This window comes from Armigeres subalbatus, chromosome 1 (genome assembly GCF_024139115.2).
Source record: "Armigeres subalbatus isolate Guangzhou_Male chromosome 1, GZ_Asu_2, whole genome shotgun sequence".
Lineage (NCBI taxonomy): Eukaryota > Metazoa > Arthropoda > Insecta > Diptera > Culicidae > Armigeres > Armigeres subalbatus.
The window spans coordinates 175,648,409-175,669,112 of NC_085139.1; the positions used below are offsets into that span (position 1 = coordinate 175,648,409).

Genomic DNA, 20,704 nt, shown 5'->3' on the forward strand with positions numbered 1-20,704 from the left:
TCATTACGCTCTCTTTGATTTTTATGCACGATTCGGTAAGTTTGTTTGTTATTATTCTCCCTTTCGGCTTTTGTTTTGACCAAAGAGAGCACAGTTGAATGCCGGTTCAATGCTCGAACATATGATTCATGTCATGTATATCCATTCACTACGCCGAGCTCGCATACACGCTTAGTGAAATGGGCAGGAGACGACGAGTCATATGTATTCTACAGCGGCTAGAACCATCGTGATCGTGAGGCAGCGTGTACCGTTCTCTGATTGCTGTCTGTTTCCCTGTCTTTGCGCGTCGCTGCCGGGTGTCGTGCTAAGAGTTTCTGTAGAGACAGTACTTTTTTGTTCACATCATAATACTCCGCGATGATTGATTCGATTCAGTTTCGTTCGTCGACTCGGGTTGTAAGCACGCGGAACATAGCGTTTAGAAGCGTCACTCAAGCCAGACAAAGATATATTTGTTGTTGTTTTTACGGTTGATTCTGGTGTGGCATGTTGAAGAGACGACGAATGCCGAGATTATCCAGCTTCGTATGTAGAAGGAAGTGAGTGGAAACTAAGTGTTAAGCCAGGAGTTAATAAACTATTGAGGACGCATTGCGCTACATATTGAGTTTAAATTTTTTACAATCAATATGACCAAGCTGCCGAAGGTGCTACGTATTTGAACTTTTTGTAAATCAATCATCAATTGATATTATCCGAACGCTTTTCTGTATCTTCGCAAATTCAAATTGGGAAGCTAAAAAGTTTGGTTGTTGCACATGCGATAAGAGATTGAAAATGTTGCTATGAAAAAAACGTGACAGTGTGAAGAACACTATAGACAAGTTGCTGAAAAATTGTGACCAAGATAGGTGCTGTTGATTTTTGACAAACAAAGTCAGGTGAGTTTTTTTTTCTGTCGCATAATAATTGTCAATTATTGACCTTTCCCGCCAAATAAAATATCTTGTTTTATTATCTCAGTCCATTCTTTGGCTTATTTATAGTCAACTTTCCCCAAGAAAATCGAAAACAAAAATTTGAAAAAGTGATTCTGCAGTGTGAATATGCCTGAAGATTTACCCAAATGTTTGATACAAAATCAGACAAATGTTAGGCCAAAACTCAATTTCAACACTTTTTTATTCTTTTGTTTCACATTTAAAAGGAAGCATCCATAAATTACGTAAATATTAAAAGGGAAGGTTTGCCCAAAGTTTGACAATACATACAAAGATTTTAGATACCGCATACAAAATGTGTGACACAGGGGGAGGGGGATGAAAATGGCCAATTTTTGCTTTACGTAATTCATGAATCTTCCCAAAATAGTTCAAGGTTTCAAAAAATAGGCGTTCTTTTGGAAAGTTTACTTAAAATTATTTAAGGAATCGATTAAATAGATGGATTTTTTTGACGGGATATGTTTGTTAACGACTCCAAGGAATATATCGTGACTGTCGATTATTTACAACTTTAATGTTAAATTATTTTATAAATCCAACACAGTACAAGTCTTTATGTTATTATTTGTAAAGATACTAAAGGGTTGCCAGAAAGGTTGTGATTTGTGGATGGCTCCAAAATAATAATATAAAATAATAGGATAAAAATCAAAATTATCATACAAAGAATTGAAACGTCAAGTTAAATATGACTGAGTCGAATAAAAAAGTACACTGAAGTCGGTTGATTTACACGGAACGTACCACTCGTGTGGTACGTTCCGTGTAAATCAAAACCACGTATATCCCGAAAACTGCATAAATTCTAAAATCCGCGTGGAATAAAAACTGCGTAAAAAATGACTTTATCAAAAATCAATTTTTTATGGGGTTTTGGATCTTTTTATCTTTGGAGCAAATTGACACCACGGAGAACATCAACTGTGTTTCTTCTCGGTCAGTTGGTAGACAAATTAACGAAAAATAATGATGCCTCAGAACAGAAGTTGAAATCAATGCGATGATTGAATGGTTTAGTAAAAAATAACCCATTTATTATTTTTCAATCTTAAACATTTACTCACTCACTTTATTATACATTCACATATTCGCTCACACTTTTTCTCATCTACTCACTAACTGATTCTCTTACTAATTCACTTATATAACCTTAAACTCTTTCACTTTTTCAATGAATCACATTCTCACTCAGTCACTAACTTACACATATTTGCTCGTTATTCCACTAAGGGTTCTTTCACAAATCACGAAACGCAAAAAAATGATGATTTTGGACACCCACCCTCCCCCTCGTAACACTTTTTGTATGAAAGGTTTAATTATATTTTATGGATCGTAACGCTTGGCCTGACCCCCTCCCACCCCTATGGCGTTACGTTATATGGGAAAGGTCCCTAATTAACTTACTTGCCCACTAATATACTTTTACATTTGCTTACTCGCTCACTGAATCACTTATTCATCTACCCATCCACTATCTCGCATACTCACTTAGTCACTTACTCACCTATTGATTAATTCGTCCGTAATCTCTTGATCTATCTTCAACCTAACACACTTAATCTAAATTCTTAATCTAACAATAATTCATTTGTTCTATCTCTAACTCACTTCCCAGTCACTCACTCACTTAATCACTTATTCATTTGCTCACTCACCCAATCAATCACTCACTGCTTCACACGCTTACCTCTTCACTTATTGATTAACTAGTCATACTCACTCAAATACTCGTTACCCTTTTTTTTCACTTTTTCACACTCTCAAATTTTTCTATCCATCTTATTAACTCATCACATACTCATTTATTCACTGACTTAATAACCACACTTATTTACCCATTCACTCACTATCTTTCTTACTTACTTACTCAATCACTCACTTACTCACTCACTTATTTACTCACTCCTCTCATACGATTATATCTTCATTAATTGATTTATCACGTTCGTTTAATTATTTATTCATACTCTGATGAACAATTATCTTCAATTCAATCGTTCGCTAGCTCACTCACTTGCTCACTCACTTATTCACTAACTCACTCACTTGCACATTCACTCACATACTCGCTCAATTTCTTACTCACTCTCTCATCCACGCACGTGGGAAATCTTTTGATCGAATTCAACATACAATCCGGGATTCCTTAGAATCCTCCGGGATTCCTTAGAATTCTTTAGAAATTTTTGAACGCGGAAATTTAAAAATGAAAATGTCCCCAAAAACTCATTGTTGCCGGATTTTTACGAATCCACGCAGGTTTCTCCAGAATCCATCCAGAGTCTTATAAATCTATCCACATGCACCTGGATTCCCAAAACCCACAAAGACTCTTAGGAGATTCAATAGTATTTCTAAAAAGCGAATTCACAAAAATTGTGCAGAGCCCAAAAAATCCCATAAAATCATAGAAATTTCAAAAATAAATTGATTAGTCGAATTCTCATGCATCACTCCTCCCGAAAGTACCCACGGACAACTCTTAATCGGATTCCCATAAATACCATTTTGTTTAGTTTAAGAATACACTAAAATGTCCATGACCCGGAATCACTGAAATTAAAATAATTCCAAAAAAGTAAAGCATCCGCATAAACAAATCGTGCCATATCGTCACCGCAGGACGACTACAACTGAATGAAAATTTTCCACCCTACCAGAAGCAAACAAGTCAAACACGAAGTCATTCGTCAATCGTTTGCCTACATGTGTCGGATTTTATTATCAAGGTATCATCCGATTTGGGCGAAAACAGAATAAAAATGATAGTTAATTACTGATGAAAAAGCATTATCTGTAAATAAATTATGGCCGCTTTTAACAGATAAGCCTTACATCAGACAGCGTGGATAGTTTGCAAATTTAACACTTACGCTCTTCAAAGTTAATCACACAAACGTGCGATTTTTTTTTTAATTTACGCCCTGGTTAAAAAATAACCAATTTTTCTATCAGCTGATCCATTGTTTTTTGAACCTCACTTCTGCACGGCATTAGTGGCATGCATGGTGTTTACAAACGATCGCACCACGTGCAGGCAACGAACGCCCAAACAGGTAGGGTTGCCAACCAACATTTTGAAGCAAACATCGCGATGAAAATTGCTGTTCGATGATTTTTCTTAATTATTTTAAATTGGGAATTACGGAACTACAAATTATACAATGTTCCACCAAAAGACATTTTGGAAGCAAAGAAGCATAAGAATGTTTTGTAGACGAAATTTTTTCATAATATCGAATGTATTGATGAAAAAATCACTAAATTATAAGAAAAAAGCACGTTATTTTTGACACTTTTTCGAATGTTTGCATAATTACTGTACTTAAAACCACTTTTATCAACATAAGATCAACGAAGCTCAAAAAGACTTTAAGCTTTCGTTCTGTGTGCTGACTGAGATTATACGATCAATGGTTAATGAGACAGAGGTTGGTAAAGTTGACAAAAAAAAAAACATAGAATTTTGAATAACTCATCCTATGTTTCATGGGAACTTTTTCATGTTTTGGAGTCCCCAAGCTGCCCCCAAAATATGCACACTCAGGAAACAAACACCCTGTATGGACTATACGGGGTGCACTGAGGTCGCTTTTTACGCAATTTGTTTTTGGTTGTTTTTGGTCCTTGGAGCTAAAAAAAAGTTAGAAATGAAATTTTAAAATTTTGAAATTTTGAAATTTAAAAATATTAAAATTTTGAAATTTTGAAATTTTAAAATTTTAAAATTTTAAAATTTTGAAATTTTGAAATTTTGAAATTTTGAAATTTTGAAATTTTGAAATTTTGAAATTTTGAAATTTTAAAATTTTGAAATTTTGTAATTTTGAAATTTTGAAATTTTGAAATTTTGAAATTTTGAAATTTTGAAATTTTGAAATTTTGAAATTTTGAAATTTTGAAATTTTGAAATTTTTGAAATTTTGAAATTTTGAAATTTTGAAATTTTGAAATTTTGAAATTTTGAAATTTTGAAATTTTGAAATTTTGAAATTTTGAAATTTTGAATTTTGAAATTTTGAAATTTTGAAATTTTGAAATTTTGAAATTTTGAAATTTTGAAATTTTGAAATTTTGAAATTTTGAAATTTTGAAATTTTGAAATTTTGAAATTTTGAAATTTTGAAATTTTGAAATTTTGAAATTTTGAAATTTTGAAATTTTGAAATTTTGAAATTTTGAAATTTTGAAATTTTGAAATTTTGAAATTTTGAAATTTTGAAATTTTGAAATATTGAAATTTTGAAATTTTGAAATTTTGAAATTTTGAAATTTTGAAATTTTGAAATTTTGAAATTGTTTTAAATTTTGAAACTTTATTAATATAATTATTATAACTAATTCCAAACATTTCACTTACCCATAAATTCTGAATCAGACTGTACTCAAATGTGTATTTTTGTACGTATAATGTCTATGTGTTGCGTCATAGTCTTGTCTGCGTAATCGAATAAAATAGAATGTCTGCACAACGAAATTCGCTAGCGTCTCCCGCCCATAATAAGAACAAAATTTATTGGCAGAATTTTAATTGCTTCTGTAGCCAATTGAAATTCGAAACACGGTCAAGCATATACATTTCGGTCGCAGCTGAACCTATGACGACAACGGATGTACTCAGCCAAAAAAAATGATCGTTTGTAGCTCGAATGTCTTAAAAAATAGAAATATCCAAATTAAATAAAAAAAATCAGAGGAAAGGTCAGTTGAAAGCTTGAGAAACCATGTAATGCATTCTTTCCTTGGTTCATCATTCTTTACTCGATGCTCATATCAGTCACTAGTACGTGTTGATAAGACAAAAGTCCGCTGCATGATTCCATTTCTCAAGTATCCAAGAGGATTCCCATATAATCAACTTCACCATCAGGGAACCGATTAGTTCTAATCGAGCTTGACGAACTTAAGACGTGTCTACTGATTTCTTGCGTTCTGCTTAAAAAAGTTTTATATCCCAACGCGTGTAACTTACATACTGTAATTCGGTACTTATTAACTGTTTTTGAAACTAAGAGTGCAAGCTTTCCGGCCGGTTTAAGGTAGGTAAATCGATGGCTTGGTTTTATCTCTCTAATTAACCCAACTGGATTGTTGTCAAGCCGCGTGTTTGTGGTTCGTGTTCGAAGCGTTCTTTTTGCGATCGTAACTGGCGTTCGACGATCTGAGTGTGTTGAAAAGCGCTCATCAACTTAAGGATTGCAAGGAAAACGTGCTTCCACGTTGAAGTGTTGCATATTGTAGCATTCACGAAGGCCATATGGTTGAACACTGTGTTGAAGCCACTTCATCTTATGGAAATATTATGCGATTTCAAGTAATTTGTTGAAAGACAGCACTTGAAAGGTAACTTGGAGGATGAACAATTTTCAAGAATGTGTTTTTTTTTTCAAATTGGGTTTTCATGGAGAAAGTGAGATGAATTATTCTGATAATATTAGTATTATTCCAGAGCTTAGAATTATTTTATTATTTTGTGCCTTATGGTGGAGTGTAACTATTTGCGCTCCAACAGAACAACGCACAAACTCATCATCCATTCGCGTGAAAAGAGATCTAATAAATTAAATCATCCGTGTCATTACCGCACTGAAGGCAACGCCATTTCCCACTTACGACCTCAAGATCATACTCCTCATCAACAACAATTTTTCATACATTTTGCCAATATGAATGAACTTGACTGTCTGAGCCGGGTGCCAATTATTGCCTCCTATGTGAGCCGTGTAAGCATTTGAAAGTTGTTATGACCTGGTAAGTAATTTCAGTTCAGTCAAGTGCCAGCAGGTCAGTGTGACTCAAGTGGCAGGCAATTGAATAGAACACTACTCTACTATACTGTGCACCGGTGATTAGTTATCACACGGATTAATGCGCGACTTTTTGTTGCTGAGTGGTATGTACAATGAGCGACTATTAACACACCAGGAGTGAAGTTGACTGTGTTGGAATCCTAGAGCGATCCAGGAAATGTTCAGTTCAGGTTTTTCTCAACTTCTCAAAACAAACAGTTTGTTGAATATAGCCACATAATGTGAAGGAATAAATGCTTGTGGAGCATCAAGCTGCAATTATCACAAACTGAAAAGAATTTTTGTAAGATAAGTATGGAGTGATGACTCCTTTTGTCAGCTAGGGTTGAATCAACCTACATAGAAACTTAAAACATGCATGAATATAATAGGAATGTACTTGGTTTTGACTTCTAAAAGGTAGATTTTAAAATCACATTTTTTTTTGGTATTTTGGATTGCTCAAGCATTCAAGTGCCCATTTGGTCGATTATGTTTCCGGTTAACCATTCATTAACGAATTATGGTTGGAAGTGAATTTTATAATGAACTAATTAGTTATTGTGTGAACAATAAATGATAGGAAGAGTACCCTTGAAATAGGAGGTGAGCCCTGCCTAGGGCTGAAAGCCTCTATAATAAAGATAATAATAATAATAATAATAAGCATCCCTGAAAAGAATAAGAAAACCTCCATGTCCATTTATTATTTATTATATTTATTTTATTATCAAAAGAACATTTTTCCAACAGAATGAGATGGACACGTGGTTTACTCACCAAATTATAGCAATTGTGATTACGAACTACTTTGCTGGGCATGCCAAGTATCTATCTCTTTGTATAGGTTACGTATGTTAAACTTCCTCTCCACTATGTGTCACAAAAACGAGCAATGAATAATGTTTTAAACATGACGTAGAAATAATAAACTAATAATTAACCTTTTGTCTGTGCTCTGGGGTCAATATGACCCCAGACCACTTTGAGTGGCTGCCATTTTTTTAGTTTCCAACCGATTCTCCTAATTTTTGGTAGCTGGTAAAAAATCCGCTTGAAGAATTATGAAAATATGCGCTACAGCGTCTTTTTTTCAAAAAACTTACGTTGTCTGTGCTCTGGGGTCAAATTGACCCCAAATTGAAATTGCTATAACTATTTTAATGTTTAGCCAATTTTGGATTTTTGGGGCTGTTTCGAAAGATAATTTAATCATCTTTCAGGTCGTTACCAAAGATTGACTATTGGTATAGGCGGGTACATTGCGGGGAGGGGTTTTCGTAAAAAAGGGTACAAAACAGTGATTTTTTATGCTTATTTTATTATATCTGAAAATCCTACCCATTTTGAACCGCACCTTTTCAAAAAGTTTATGCAGGAAGGCGTCTGCTTTGACATGAGGCATTGATTAGTTTAGCGCTTGGTCGCTAGGTGGTGGTATATTTGAATTCATTATTTTAGACTACTCAAGTAACTCCGATATATGGAATTTTCCTCATTGCAAATATTCTTATCGCACAATTTTGAAATTTGTAAAGATGACGTCTGTAACAAAGTTCGTCTGGTGGGAATAGACTGTCATGTGACGGAATAAATAATAAGGAAATTTACAAATAGGCGGCGCTAGTGTATTTGCAATATTCTGGCATATATGAAATATTGCTTTGCTTGAGATCCCTCATACCTACACCCAAGTTGTATTCGGCAACATTGTTCAGGATGTCTAGCACTACAAAGCGGTGCTCAATATAATGAGCACTTCTTCCCATTTTTTAATTTGTGCGATAAGAATATTTACACTGAGGAGAATTCTATATACCGGGATATCTTGAGTAGTTTAAAATAATGAATTCAAATATACCACCACCTGGCGGCCGAGTTCTGAACTTATCAACACCTCATGCCAAAGCACATGCCTTCCTGCACAGCCTTTTTAAAAAAGTTGCAGTTCAAAATGGGTAGGATTTTCGGATATAAGTAAAGTAATCATGCAAAATCACTGTTTTGTACCCTTGTTCACTAAAACCCCTCCCCGCGATGTATCCGCCCATCTATAGTCAATCGAAACAGCCCAAAAAATCCAAAATTGGCCTGACATTAAAAAAGTTATAGCAATTTCAATTTGGGGTCAATTTGACCCCAGAGCACAGACAACGTAAGTTTTTTTTGAGCACAGACAGAAGGTTAAAGACATAATCAGAATTGCTTTGTTTCTTACTATTAGGCCCTTACTTACTCAAGCAAATGTAGGGCATTTATAGATTTCTTATTGATGATATTATTTAAATTTTAAAAATTCTAGCCCAATGAAATTTTAAGACTTGGGAAAAAGGTGCTATTTTAAGAGAACTGTCCAGTTATCCATTTCTTTTCCATTTCATTGAACATAATATTCATCTTATCGCCAAACAAAGATATGAGCGGACCATATTTCTCTGGGCTAATTTTATTCTTCTTCATCCACCACCGCTGCCATCGCAAATTCAGCCATCATCGGCCTCTAGCCGTGAATTCCGAGCGATTGCATCAATTACAATTGTCACCACTGCATCTGACCATCATCAAGCATAGAATGACAAAAAATGCGTCCTCTTCTTTCATGCATATTCTCATGCTGGCGACTGCATGCTGTGTACGTAAACACAGCGAACGAATGAGAAAAAAATGCGCGAGCAAAAAGCACGTCAGTACGCGCTGCTGTCACAAACTGGAATGATTCACATACGGCAGGCACATTATACATTATTACAATTGATTTTTTTCGTCGATAGCAGTCCTAATAAGTAGCAAATACTTTATACTTTATAATACGAAGTATTTGCTACTTATTAAGACTGCCATCGCCGAACAAATTCAATCTTAATAGCAAAACTTCAGTCGTCAACTCCCAGATATCACATCACATATTACATTATTCTATTATACAAAGTACACAAAGAAAATCTTGCGGTGGGTCCGAAGGCCCGTCACATACAGCATCCTGATGTCCGTGTTAGGAATGTACGTGATTTGTAATACATGGAATTTTTATTGGCTTTGAAAACATTCAATTAAATTAACAAATTGCTGGAGAGTGTCCGAGTCGATTGATATATAAAGGCTAGTACGCTGCTGAAAAGTACTGTGCAAGAAGATGAGACACGGAAAGGTACGGAATGATTCCGCTACTGATATTCCGTAAGCAGTACGGAGTTGAAAAGTAGAGACAATTTCGTAACGCTAATAACGCCTGCTGGGTAAAGTAAATGGAGCTGTCACTTTTCCTTACGGAAAAATATTCCGTACCATTATTCCGTAAGGAAAAGTGACATTTCTCCCATACTGAATCAGCTGTCAAATTTACCGTGGTAATTTGATCAAATTTTCCGTAAACCCATTCCGTAAGAGCGGCGTACTAGGCTTAAATCTTCAAAATCCATCGAAAGATGACGGCGCTAGTAACGTTCGGAACTTTCTCTTTCAGAGTAACGCTCTCGATTTCCAAAAATATAAATGACAACCAGACGTTAGTCCTACGTCAAAAGTAACGGTTCCTCAACCCCTTAAGTTAAATTTTCGGTCCGGCCTAGGTAGAGGTGTGCCCCGCCGCCGCCGTTTGAAATTTTTCACGTCGCTGATCTATAATTTTCCACGCCGATTCTAATTTGAAGAAGCCCGCAGAATTTTCAGGGGAAATTTCGAAGGTTCAGTGAAAATTTCAGATTGATTCCATAAACGTGAAACTCCAGAGAATTTTTCGTGGCGATACCAATGATTTTCTTGAAAATTCCATACAACTTCTTGTTAAAACTTCGAGAAACTGAGAAGAAACCCTCGTTGAAATTCCCGTTGAAATTCGAAGAATTTTTCGTTGAAATTGAATTTTTGAACGGAAAAGGGTCGGAATTTAGCTGAAAGTTATCTGAAGGAATATGTCGTTTGACCAAATAGTCCATTTGGTAAATGTAGTTTGATCGAACAGTTCATTTGGCTGAAAAAATAGGTTGGCCGAATATGCCCTTTAGTCGAAATGGTCGTTTGGTAGAAAACGCCATTTGGCCGAAATGTACATTCGGCCAAAAGTATCATTCGGATGAAATGATCATTTTCGATATTTTCTAGACATTGACGGACGGATCTTTTGAATTTCGCCGGATTCTAATCAACTTCCCCATAAAATTCCTAAAGTTTGTCCAGAACATTCATTAAGAAATTATTTTCATATTTTCCACGGGAACTACTTCGAAGTTTCGATAATTCTTTGGCTTGACCAAGAGCAGCTCATTGGATTTCCCAAGGAAACTTGTTTTGAATTTCTGCGAAAAGTTTTTCGGATTCTACGTGAGAAACAAAAAATTCAAATCCAAATTCAACAGAAAAATATCAGCGGAAAGTTCCCGTTGAGTTTCTATTGAGTATTCTTCATAACACAGAAAATTCTTCATTGTGAAAAAGCTTGTGACTGGTTGGAGGGATGCTTTAACGGTGACTTTCTCAATCTAGATCAGCGGTTCTCAACCTGTGGTACATGTACCCCTGGGGGTACCTTTGCTGGCCCTAGGAGGTACCTCGGACAAAAATGCGTAATGGCAGACATATTACAATTTCAATCAAAATTCATTGATAAAGTTTTGATAATTGTGTATTTTATATTTCAAAAATTTATATTGTACATAATATGTCATGCGATCAATAAATCACAATTGAATCCTGCCTTCAACAACAAGCACAATGTATTCCAAGCAGCTCGAAGGCTTCCTTTCAAGAGGCTTGGAAGCCTCATTTCAAGTGGTTTGGCTGCCTTCTTTCAAGAGGCTCGGAAGCTTCCTTTCAAGAGGTTCGGAAGCTTCCTTTCAAGAGGTTCGGAAGCCTCCTTTCAAGAGGTTCGGAAGCCTTCTTTCAAGAGGTTCGGAAGCCTCCTTTCAAGAGGTTCGGAAGCCTCCTCTCGAGAGGCTCGGAAGCCTCCTCTCGAGAGGCTCGGAAGCCTCCTCTCAAGAGGCTCGGAAGCCTCCTCTCGAGAGGCTCGGAAGCCTCCTCTCGAGAGGCTCGGAAGCCTCCTCTCGAGAGGCTCGGAAGCCTCCTCTCAAGAGGCTCGGAAGCCTCCTCTCAAGAGGCTCGGAAGCCTCCTCTCAAGAGGCTCGGAAGCCTCCTCTCAAGAGGCCTCAAGCCTCCTCCTCAAGAGGCCTCGGAAGCCTCCTCTCAAGAGGCTCGGAAGCCTCCCCTCAAGAGGCTCGGAAGCCTCCTCTCAAGAGGCTCGGAAGCCTCCTCTCAAGAGGCTCGGAAGCCTCCTCTCAAGAGGCTCGGAAGCCTCCTCTCAAGAGGCTCGGAAGCCTCCTCTCAAGAGGCTCGGAAGCCTCCTCTCAAGAGGCTCGGAAGCCTCCTCTCAAGAGGCTCGGAAGCCTCCTCTCAAGAGGCTCGGGAGCCTCCTCTCAAGAGGCTCGGAAGCCTCCTCTCAAGAGGCTCGGAAGCCTCCTCAAGAGGCCTCAGAAGCCTCCTCTCAAGAGGCTCAGAAGCCTCCTCTCAAGAGGCCTGGAAGCCCTCCTCAAGAGGCTCAGGCCTCCTCTCAAGAGGCTCAGAAGCCTCCTCTCAAGAGGCGTGGATGCCTCCTCTCCAAGAGGCCCGGAAGCCTCCTCTCAAGAGGCCTCAAGCCTCCTCCTCAAGAGGCTCAGGAAGCCTCCTCTCAAGAGGCTCTGGAAGCCTCCTCTCAAGAGGCTCAGGCCTCCTCTCAAGAGGCCTGGAAGCCTCCTCTCAAGAGGCTTGGAGAAGCCTCCTCTCAAGAGGCTCAGCCTCCTCCAAGAGGCCTGGAAGCCTCCTCCTCAAGAGGCTCAGAAGCCTCCTCTCAAGAGGCTCGGAAGCCTCCTCTCAAGAGGCTCGGAAGCCTCCTCCTCAAGAGGCCTGGAAGCCTCCTCTCAAGAGGCTCAGAGCCTCCTCTCCAAGAGGCCTCAGAAGCCTCCCTCTCAAGAGGCCTGAAGCCTCCTCTCAAGAGGCTCGGAAGCCTCCTCTCAAGAGGCTCGGAAGCCTCCTCTCAAGAGGCTCGGAAGGCTCCTTTCAAGAGGCTCGGAAGGCTCCTTTCAAAAGCCTTTCTAGAGGCTCGAAAGCTTCTTTTCAAGAGGCTCAAAAACCTCCTTTCAAGAGGCCCCGAAGCCTCTTTCCAAGAAGCTTGGAAGGATTCTTTCAAGAGGCTCGGAAGCATCCTTCCAAGAGGCTCGGAAGCCTTCTTTCAAGAGGCTCGGAAGCCTCCTTTCAAGAAGCTCAAAAGCCTTCTTTTCTAGAGGCTCAAAAGCCTTCTTTTCTAGAGACTCAAAAACCTCCTTTCAAGATGCTTGGAAGCCTTCTTGCAAGAGGCTCAAAAGCCTCCTTTCAAGAGGCTCTGAAGCCTTTTTCCAAGAGGTTCGGAAGGCTCCTTTCGAGAGGCTCGGAAGCCTCTTTTCAAGAGGTTCGGAAGCCTCCTTTCAAGTGGTTAGGTTGCCTTCTTTCAAGAGGCTCGTAAGCCTGCTTTCAAGAGGCTCGGAAGTCTATTGTTTTTTCTTGTTAATTTTTTTATTTTTTTTTTGTCTACTTCCAAGTGACTCGGAAGCCTCGCTTCAAGAAGCACAGAATTCTTCTTTCAATAGGCTTGGAAGCATACTACCAAGAGACTCAGAAGCGTTCTTTCAAGATGCAACGGAAGCTTTATTTTAAGTGGCTCGAAAACCGCCTTCAAGAGGCTCGGAAGCCTCTCAACAAGAGGCTCAGAAGCCTCTAATAAAGAGGCGCGGAAGCCTACTCTAAAGGGACTCAAAAGCTTAAAGGAGCTTCCCTTCAAAGGGCTCGGAATTATGTTTTCAAGAGGATTGGAAGCCTGCTTTCGAGAGGGGGTACCTCAAATCATGCAAAAGTTCGAAGGGGTACCTCTCAAGAAACAGGTTGAGAACCGCTGATCTAGATCAATTAAGACGACTATTTTGACATAGACAACGTTAAACTAGAAACTTCTTCGGGATATCCGCGGGAGATTTCAACAACAAAAATCTTTGGTTTTCAACGGAAAATTGTTCAAAAATTTAAAGGAATTTCTTAAAATTTCTACAGAAACTTCTTCCATTGGCCGAAAGTGACAGACGGCTGAACCGGTTTGCCGTTTGCCTTAACAGGTCGTCTGGCTGAAACGATCGGTTGGCCGAAAATGTGGTTTGCCATTTGGCCGAAAATGTCATATGACATACGATCAAATGTTAATTACTGAACGCATAATATGGTCAAAAATGGCCACCCGTTTAGCGACATGGCCTTTTTGTCAAATGACCATTGAGCAAAATTCCGTAACCTCTCTACTTTGTAAGTCGATACTGATCTTTAAGCTGAGAGTCATCTAGTCAAATTCCGTTCAGCTCAGCCGAACTAGAGTTGTTTTGTTTGTTTGAAACTGTTATCAGGTCGAAAATAGTTTGACAGAAAATGCAATTTGGCCGAGAGCGACATACAGCCAAAAGGAGCATTCGGCCGAAATTGTCATTTGCCAGAAAAAGTTTTTTGCCCTAACAAGTCATTTGACTGAAAATGCCGTTCGGCCGAAAAAGTCGTTTGGCCAAATAGATCATTTGACCAACAATGCAATTTGGTAAGAATGGTCATTTGACAGAAAGAGCCATTTGGCCCAAAAATGTACAGTCTGCAAAACAACCATTTCAGCTATATGGCATTATCTGCTAAAAGTTTCGTTCTGTCGAATGGATCATTTTTCCAAAAGTTGTTCAGCCGGATAGCTCATTTTGCAGAAAATCTCTCTACTTTTTAAGTCAATACTGGTCTTTAAGCTGAGAGTCATCTAGCCAAATTCCGTTTAGCCCAGCCGAACTGAACGTTTATTTGAAACTGTTATCAGGTCGAAAATGGTTTGACAGTGGCCTGTCCAGTACACAAAAGTCTTCTCCATTCAGCACGGTCCATGGCTGCACGTCGACAACCACGCAGTCTGCCTGCGGTGGGTCCGCAAATCGTCCTCCACCTGATCGATCCTCCTTGCCCGCTTGTTCCCGTCAGATCGTTATCGAGAACCATTTTCACCGGATTACTGATCGACATTCTGGCTACGTGCCCGGCCCACCGCAGTCTTCTGATTTTCGCGTTGTGAACGATGGATCGTTTTCCCAACAGCTGATGCAACTCGTGGTTCATTCGCCTCCTTCACGTACCGTCCGCTATCTGCACCCCATCATAGATGGTACGCAGCACTTTCCTTTCGAAAACTTCCAGTGCGCGTTGGTCCTCCACGAGAATCGTCTAGGTCTCGTGTCCATAGAGGACTACCGGTTTAATGAGCGTTTTGTAGGTATAGTCAGTTTGGTACGGCGAGCTACAAAATAAGCTACGCACATCACCCGTTCCATCGGTGCTTTATTCAACCGTATCTGTTTATCGGCAAATCCGTTTTCGTGCATTAGCCGCCATAGCTGATCCCAATCGATTGTATCATATGCGGCTTTGAAGTCGACAAATAGATGATATGTGAGCACGAACTCTCCTGCAGTTTGGCATCAAATTTGAGAGAGTATTTTTGATATAGATAGAGTATATAGATATTTGCTACAACCCAGCTTATCGCCCTTCTTGTAGATGGGACACCTTCCATCCACTCATGCGGCAGAACTTCATCCTCCCAAACCTTGTTAATTACCCAATGCAGCGCTTTAGCCAGTGCCTCACCACCGTATTTGAACAACTGTCCTGGTGGTTGGTCCACCCCAGAGGCTTTGAAGTTTTTCAGCCGGTCGATCTTCTCCTGGATTTCCTGCAGATCCGGAGCCGGAAGACGTATGTCCTGCGTGCGTGCTCCCAGGTTAGATGCCATACCGTTGCCTGCCACATCGTCATTTAGGTGCTGTTAGTAGTGCTTAGACTTCGCATTAGTGATATTGATGATAAAAGTTTACAATTACGTTAGGACGTTAGGCATAAGTACGTTAGGCATAATGGACGTTAGGCATAATGGACGTTAGGCATAATGGACGTTTGGCATAATTCTGCCTTCTTTATGTCATAGGCTGTTCTTTGGGTCATTTTATGCATAACGTCCATTATGCCTAACGGCTAACGTACATTATGCCTAACGTCCGTTATGGCTAACGTCCATCATGCCTATCGTCCTTATGCCTAACGTGGTATACCCGGTTGGGTGTACTAAAGTATCGAGTTGTGCGATTTACAATCAATTAAAATCTCCCGGAGCAAGATTGCAAAAAAAAGCTTTCCCATACTAATTTTCTTATAATACAAACTTCAAGTACGATGTGGAGAGCGGAGGCGGAAGCATCTTCTGCACAGTGTATCGAGGTACCAAAAAATAAAAGTTTGCGTTCTTCCATACAATTGCGCCCCGCTTTTAGGTATAAATGCGAAAAAAAAACCATTACTTTCACTTTACATGTACTTACATCTTTACTTGCAACATTTTGAGTTCTAACTAAGGGGAGGTTTGTCCCAATATTGTTTTCTATGCACGCTGGCCCTGACCGGTCGAAGATTTCGTGTCAGAATTACTATTTTTCACTTTGCATATTAGATGTTGGAGGCTGGATGTTCGCCCCAAATATTATTTAGAATTTAGAAGACTATTTCAAGAAGTATCCTCCTATAAGCTTTAATTAAAAAAACGCTTAGTCAGCGTAGTCACTCACTGCAGTATCGCAAATATTGAATCACGGAAGTTCTTATTCTAGAAGGAAAACGACAATGAATTGAGATGGTCAATAAAAAATGTTGTACCTGTTTTCCTTGTATTATGTAAGACACAGGCAAAGGGCGAACCTAACCTTGTCATGCAAACATTCATATAAAAATAATACAGCTCAAAGCAGGAAGTATAAACACGAGATGACAGTTGCTATATGCTCTGAGTTGAATAAACACCTTCGAGCAGAACATAAATCTTGCTGGTCAATAGCACCTACTTGCTTACATCTGTGATATTTTGTGAGCAAGTTGACCAGCTAGTAAAAAGCATGACAAACTGAAGAGACCAATGAAGAGAAGCCAAAGCGTGAGAGAAAGCTCGTTTCGGATGCACTTTTCGATCCATGATATAATCTGACCGATACAAAATAATGCATTGAAAACCAGTTGGAATTTAAATTCAACACCTTTCAACGCACAGTGTTTTCTAACCCAGGAATTTGTGATCGAAAATGTTTTGGCCATGAAAAGTTGATTTTAGAGTCTCAGTGACTTCGGAGAAAAGTTTCAGTATGTTAAGCTCCATATTCTGTAAAAAAATTTTTTTTTGACTAATCCCCCTAAAAGTGAGATGGAAATTCTCTTTCCTTCAATTATGAAGATACATCATTGGTGTCTTCGAGAAAGTTGTAGAAAAAGTTTCTACGAAAAATTTTGCTATATAAATTTTATTTCTATCTGCTATAGAAGTCGAGATATGGGTCGTTATTTATAAACGACCACCAAAAAACAGGTTTTTCACGATACTTTCGTCAATATATTTTTTAGATTTTTCAAATGTTCTACAAAGATGTCCGTCGCGATAAAAAACATGAACCTTTCGAAGACAGTTTCTTCTTATTTTCAATATTGACGGAGTTATTGACGATTTTCGGTTCAAAAATGGGCATTTTGACATTAACTGCATACATGTAGGGGCAAAATGGGGCAGAATTTTATTTAAGTAATTGAAAGTATAACTCATGCTCTGATGGTTGCATTGCAACATATATGTGACATAGCTTGACATAAGTGCCGTATGAACATCTTTTTCTTCTTCTTCTTGTTATATATAAAAAATGAATTGGCCTGTATTGTGCATAACTAAGAAACGGCTGGATAGATTTTCTTCATTTCTTCAGCAAATTTGTTTATCAACATGTCCGACGGATTTACAGAATATTTTCTAATGTAAGAATCTCGACCAAAATTGGAAATAATATGAAAAATTGAAAATAAAATTTATATGGAAATTTTAAAAAGGTAGATCGCATTCTCGCCTACTGTGCAGGACAACGTCTGCAGGGTCATCTTTAGTCTTTACACTTAAGCCAGACCTATGATTTAGCCAAATACAAAATTTTCTAAATGATTATGGATGGATGTTTTACAGAACTGACATGAATTTCAAATTCCGCGGGAAGAAACAACGCGTATTTAAAAAAAAATCATCAAAAAGTCACGTTAAAAGCGACCCCAGTGTATTTGGGCAAATTGTATTATTTTAGAAATCACCATACAGCCAGGAATGCTGATAAGAGGAAATGCAGTATCGGGTAAATCAGTAATCTTTATTGAATGGAAACTATGGTTAGCGACGCCTCAAACATCATAAGTTTAAATATAATTTTATGAAAGCAATTCGAAGGTACTTGTTTTACCTATTTACTTTTCGAAATATCCCAGAATAATAAAAAGCCGGTTTGCTACGTGTAAAACATCACCATATTGCAAAACAGGTCAACAGAAAAGTGTTCCAAAATTTTTTGTTTATTTCTTTTCATTTAGAATTCTCTGGAAATACCAATATCCCGATATATTGGTATTTCTGTGTAAAATATCCGTCGATTCGATAATCTTTTTCAAAATTTGGACATTAAAACAAGACATAGGTCTGGCGTAAGTGTTATTATCATGAACTAGATGACCCGGCAGACGTTATCTTGCACAGTAGGTGAGAATGCGTGTTGTGATCTGCCTATACGAAACACCCATACAAATTATAATGTGAATTTTTCATATTTTTTCAGTTCAAGTCGTGACTTTTACATAAGAAAATATTATGTAAGCCCATAGGAAATTGTGATGAAGAAATTTGAACCCAGCCGTTTCTTAGTTATGCGGAATACAGACCAATTCATTTTTTATATATAACAAGAAGAAGAAGAAAACATATCCATACGGTACTTACGGAAAGCTAAGTCACATATATGTTGCAATGCAACCGTTAGTGCATGAGTTATACTTTCAATCTCCTAATTAAAATTCTGCCCCATTTTGCCCCTACATGTATGCAATTAATGTCAAAATGCTCATTTTTGAACAAAAAATCGTCGATAACTTCATCAATATTGAAAATAAGAAGAAACTGTCTTCAAAAGGTTCATGTTTTTTTGTCACGACGGAGATCTTTGTAGAACATTTGAAAAATCTAAAAAATATATTGACGAAATTATCGTGAAAAACCTGTTTTTTGGTGGTCGTTCATAAATAACGACCCATATCTCGACTTCTATAGCAGATAGAAATAAAGTTTATATAGCAAAATTTTTCGTACAAACTTTTTCTACAACTTTTTCGAAGACACCAATGATGTATCTTCATAATTGGAGGAAAGAGAATTTCCATCTCACTTTTAGGGGGATTAGTCAAAAAAAAATTTTTTTCTGGAATATGGAGCTTAACATACTGAAACTTTTCTCCGAAGTCACTGAGCCTCTAAAATCAACTTTTCATAGCCAAAACATTTTCGATCACGAATTCCTGGGTTAGAAAACACTGTGCAACGGTACCATCAAGAGCCATAGAATAAGCGGCGACAACATTTCGGAGCAGACAATCGAAAGCTCTCATATTTACGCGACTCAGTTTCCAAACTGCGAACTGGAAAACCTGCGTTTGCGAGTAGTCCATCGCACAGAGCTCCCTCAGTATCGAAAGTAAGCTCACGTAGACAGCTTGTGGACGTGTTGATTTTTGGATCAATGCAATTGTCGGTGACAAGTTCAAGTTCCAACCCGTTTCGGATTTGTGTGATTTGTGTTCACTGTTTCGCACATACGTGCCCAATGATAAAACATTCAATGTTTTGGGATGAAGGATGACCCAATTCTTGCTGCGTGCGTTTCGGAGTAATGTCCGAGACAAAATGAAAAAGTAAAAGTAAATAGAGTTATGCAACAGTGTCGCATTATTGGTTTGATGCAAAAAAGGGGTTTCCAAGAGCGAGAGTGCAGTTGGAAGGTGTAATACAAGTGCAACATCTGAGGAGCAACAATGATCTTTTGATAGAAAACTCTCACTAGTTGAACGTTAAGAAGGCATGATCTTAAGGATCAATAAATAGCGCCAAGATATTTTCAATGGTTGTATCAACTTACTTATGGTCACAATATGGTAATTCTGTCGGGGTGGTGAGCTACGGCGACGATTGATTCATAAATAAGTACAACATCAACGGCGCTACACGCTGCAGGTGAAGACAGCCAACCAAATTCAAATTGTTTGTTCGCCTACCGAGGTTTGGTTTGTTCAGTGCCAGTTGTATGAAGCGTGCCAGAAAATAAAGTGAAGTGGCAAGGTGATTGTACCGAGTCGATCGTGATAAGTGCTGGATGTGTTGCTGCATCATGTTGTCATACCTTGAGTGCACCACTACTACGACGAAGAGCAATAATCAATCGCATTCCATGTCCGTCAGGCGAGCTGTGATGCATAAATTTCAATAGCTCAGAACACCAATTGAGAAGCCATATAAAGTGATGGAAACGACATCCAAACTGTCATCAGGTAGACCAAACATGAATAAGGTAATCGGTTTGGGGATCATCCACTAATAATGAAACCATCCGTATATTAAAACATCTGCTTTTCAAACAAGTTTGAGATTTAACGTAGGATTACGTCCTTCGGGATGATAGCTACAATAAAACTTGTGCAAGAAAATTTGTAATTTTTCATTGGCGCTTGGTGCGATTTGGCAGAACTCCGACCAATGAATTATTGGCAGTGGCTGATTTTCTACCCAGGCGTAATAGTATATGCACCAAATAGCCAGCATGAGTTAACCGCCAGACATTTGTATGGCGAAAGACATCTAATGCGGTTTTTCTCAAAATTAGGAACTTTTTATGAAAAACTATTTGGTACCGGTTATGTAGGAAGGTGTCCGCTACGACGCCTACCAAATAGTTTTCCGATGAAGATGCTTAATTTTGAAAAATCGAACATTAGATGCATTTCGCCATACTGATTCCAAAATGTTTACTCCTAGTGTGCGGCTGTAAGCATGCTCAA

General features: G+C 38.3%; 1 protein-coding gene across 5 annotated transcripts in view; it reads left to right on the forward strand.

Annotated features, from left to right (window-relative positions):
* The first annotated feature begins 336 nt into the window (after positions 1-336).
* LOC134205549 (neutral ceramidase-like) overlaps positions 337-20,704 on the forward strand; it is a 77,886-nt gene continuing 57,518 nt past the window's right edge. The window contains exon 1 of one of the 5 annotated variants that reach the window (XM_062680874.1): positions 337-542. The gene's annotated coding sequence lies outside the window, so the exon portion shown is untranslated. The other 4 variants (XM_062680872.1, XM_062680869.1, XM_062680870.1 and 1 more) reach the window with 4 other exon arrangements.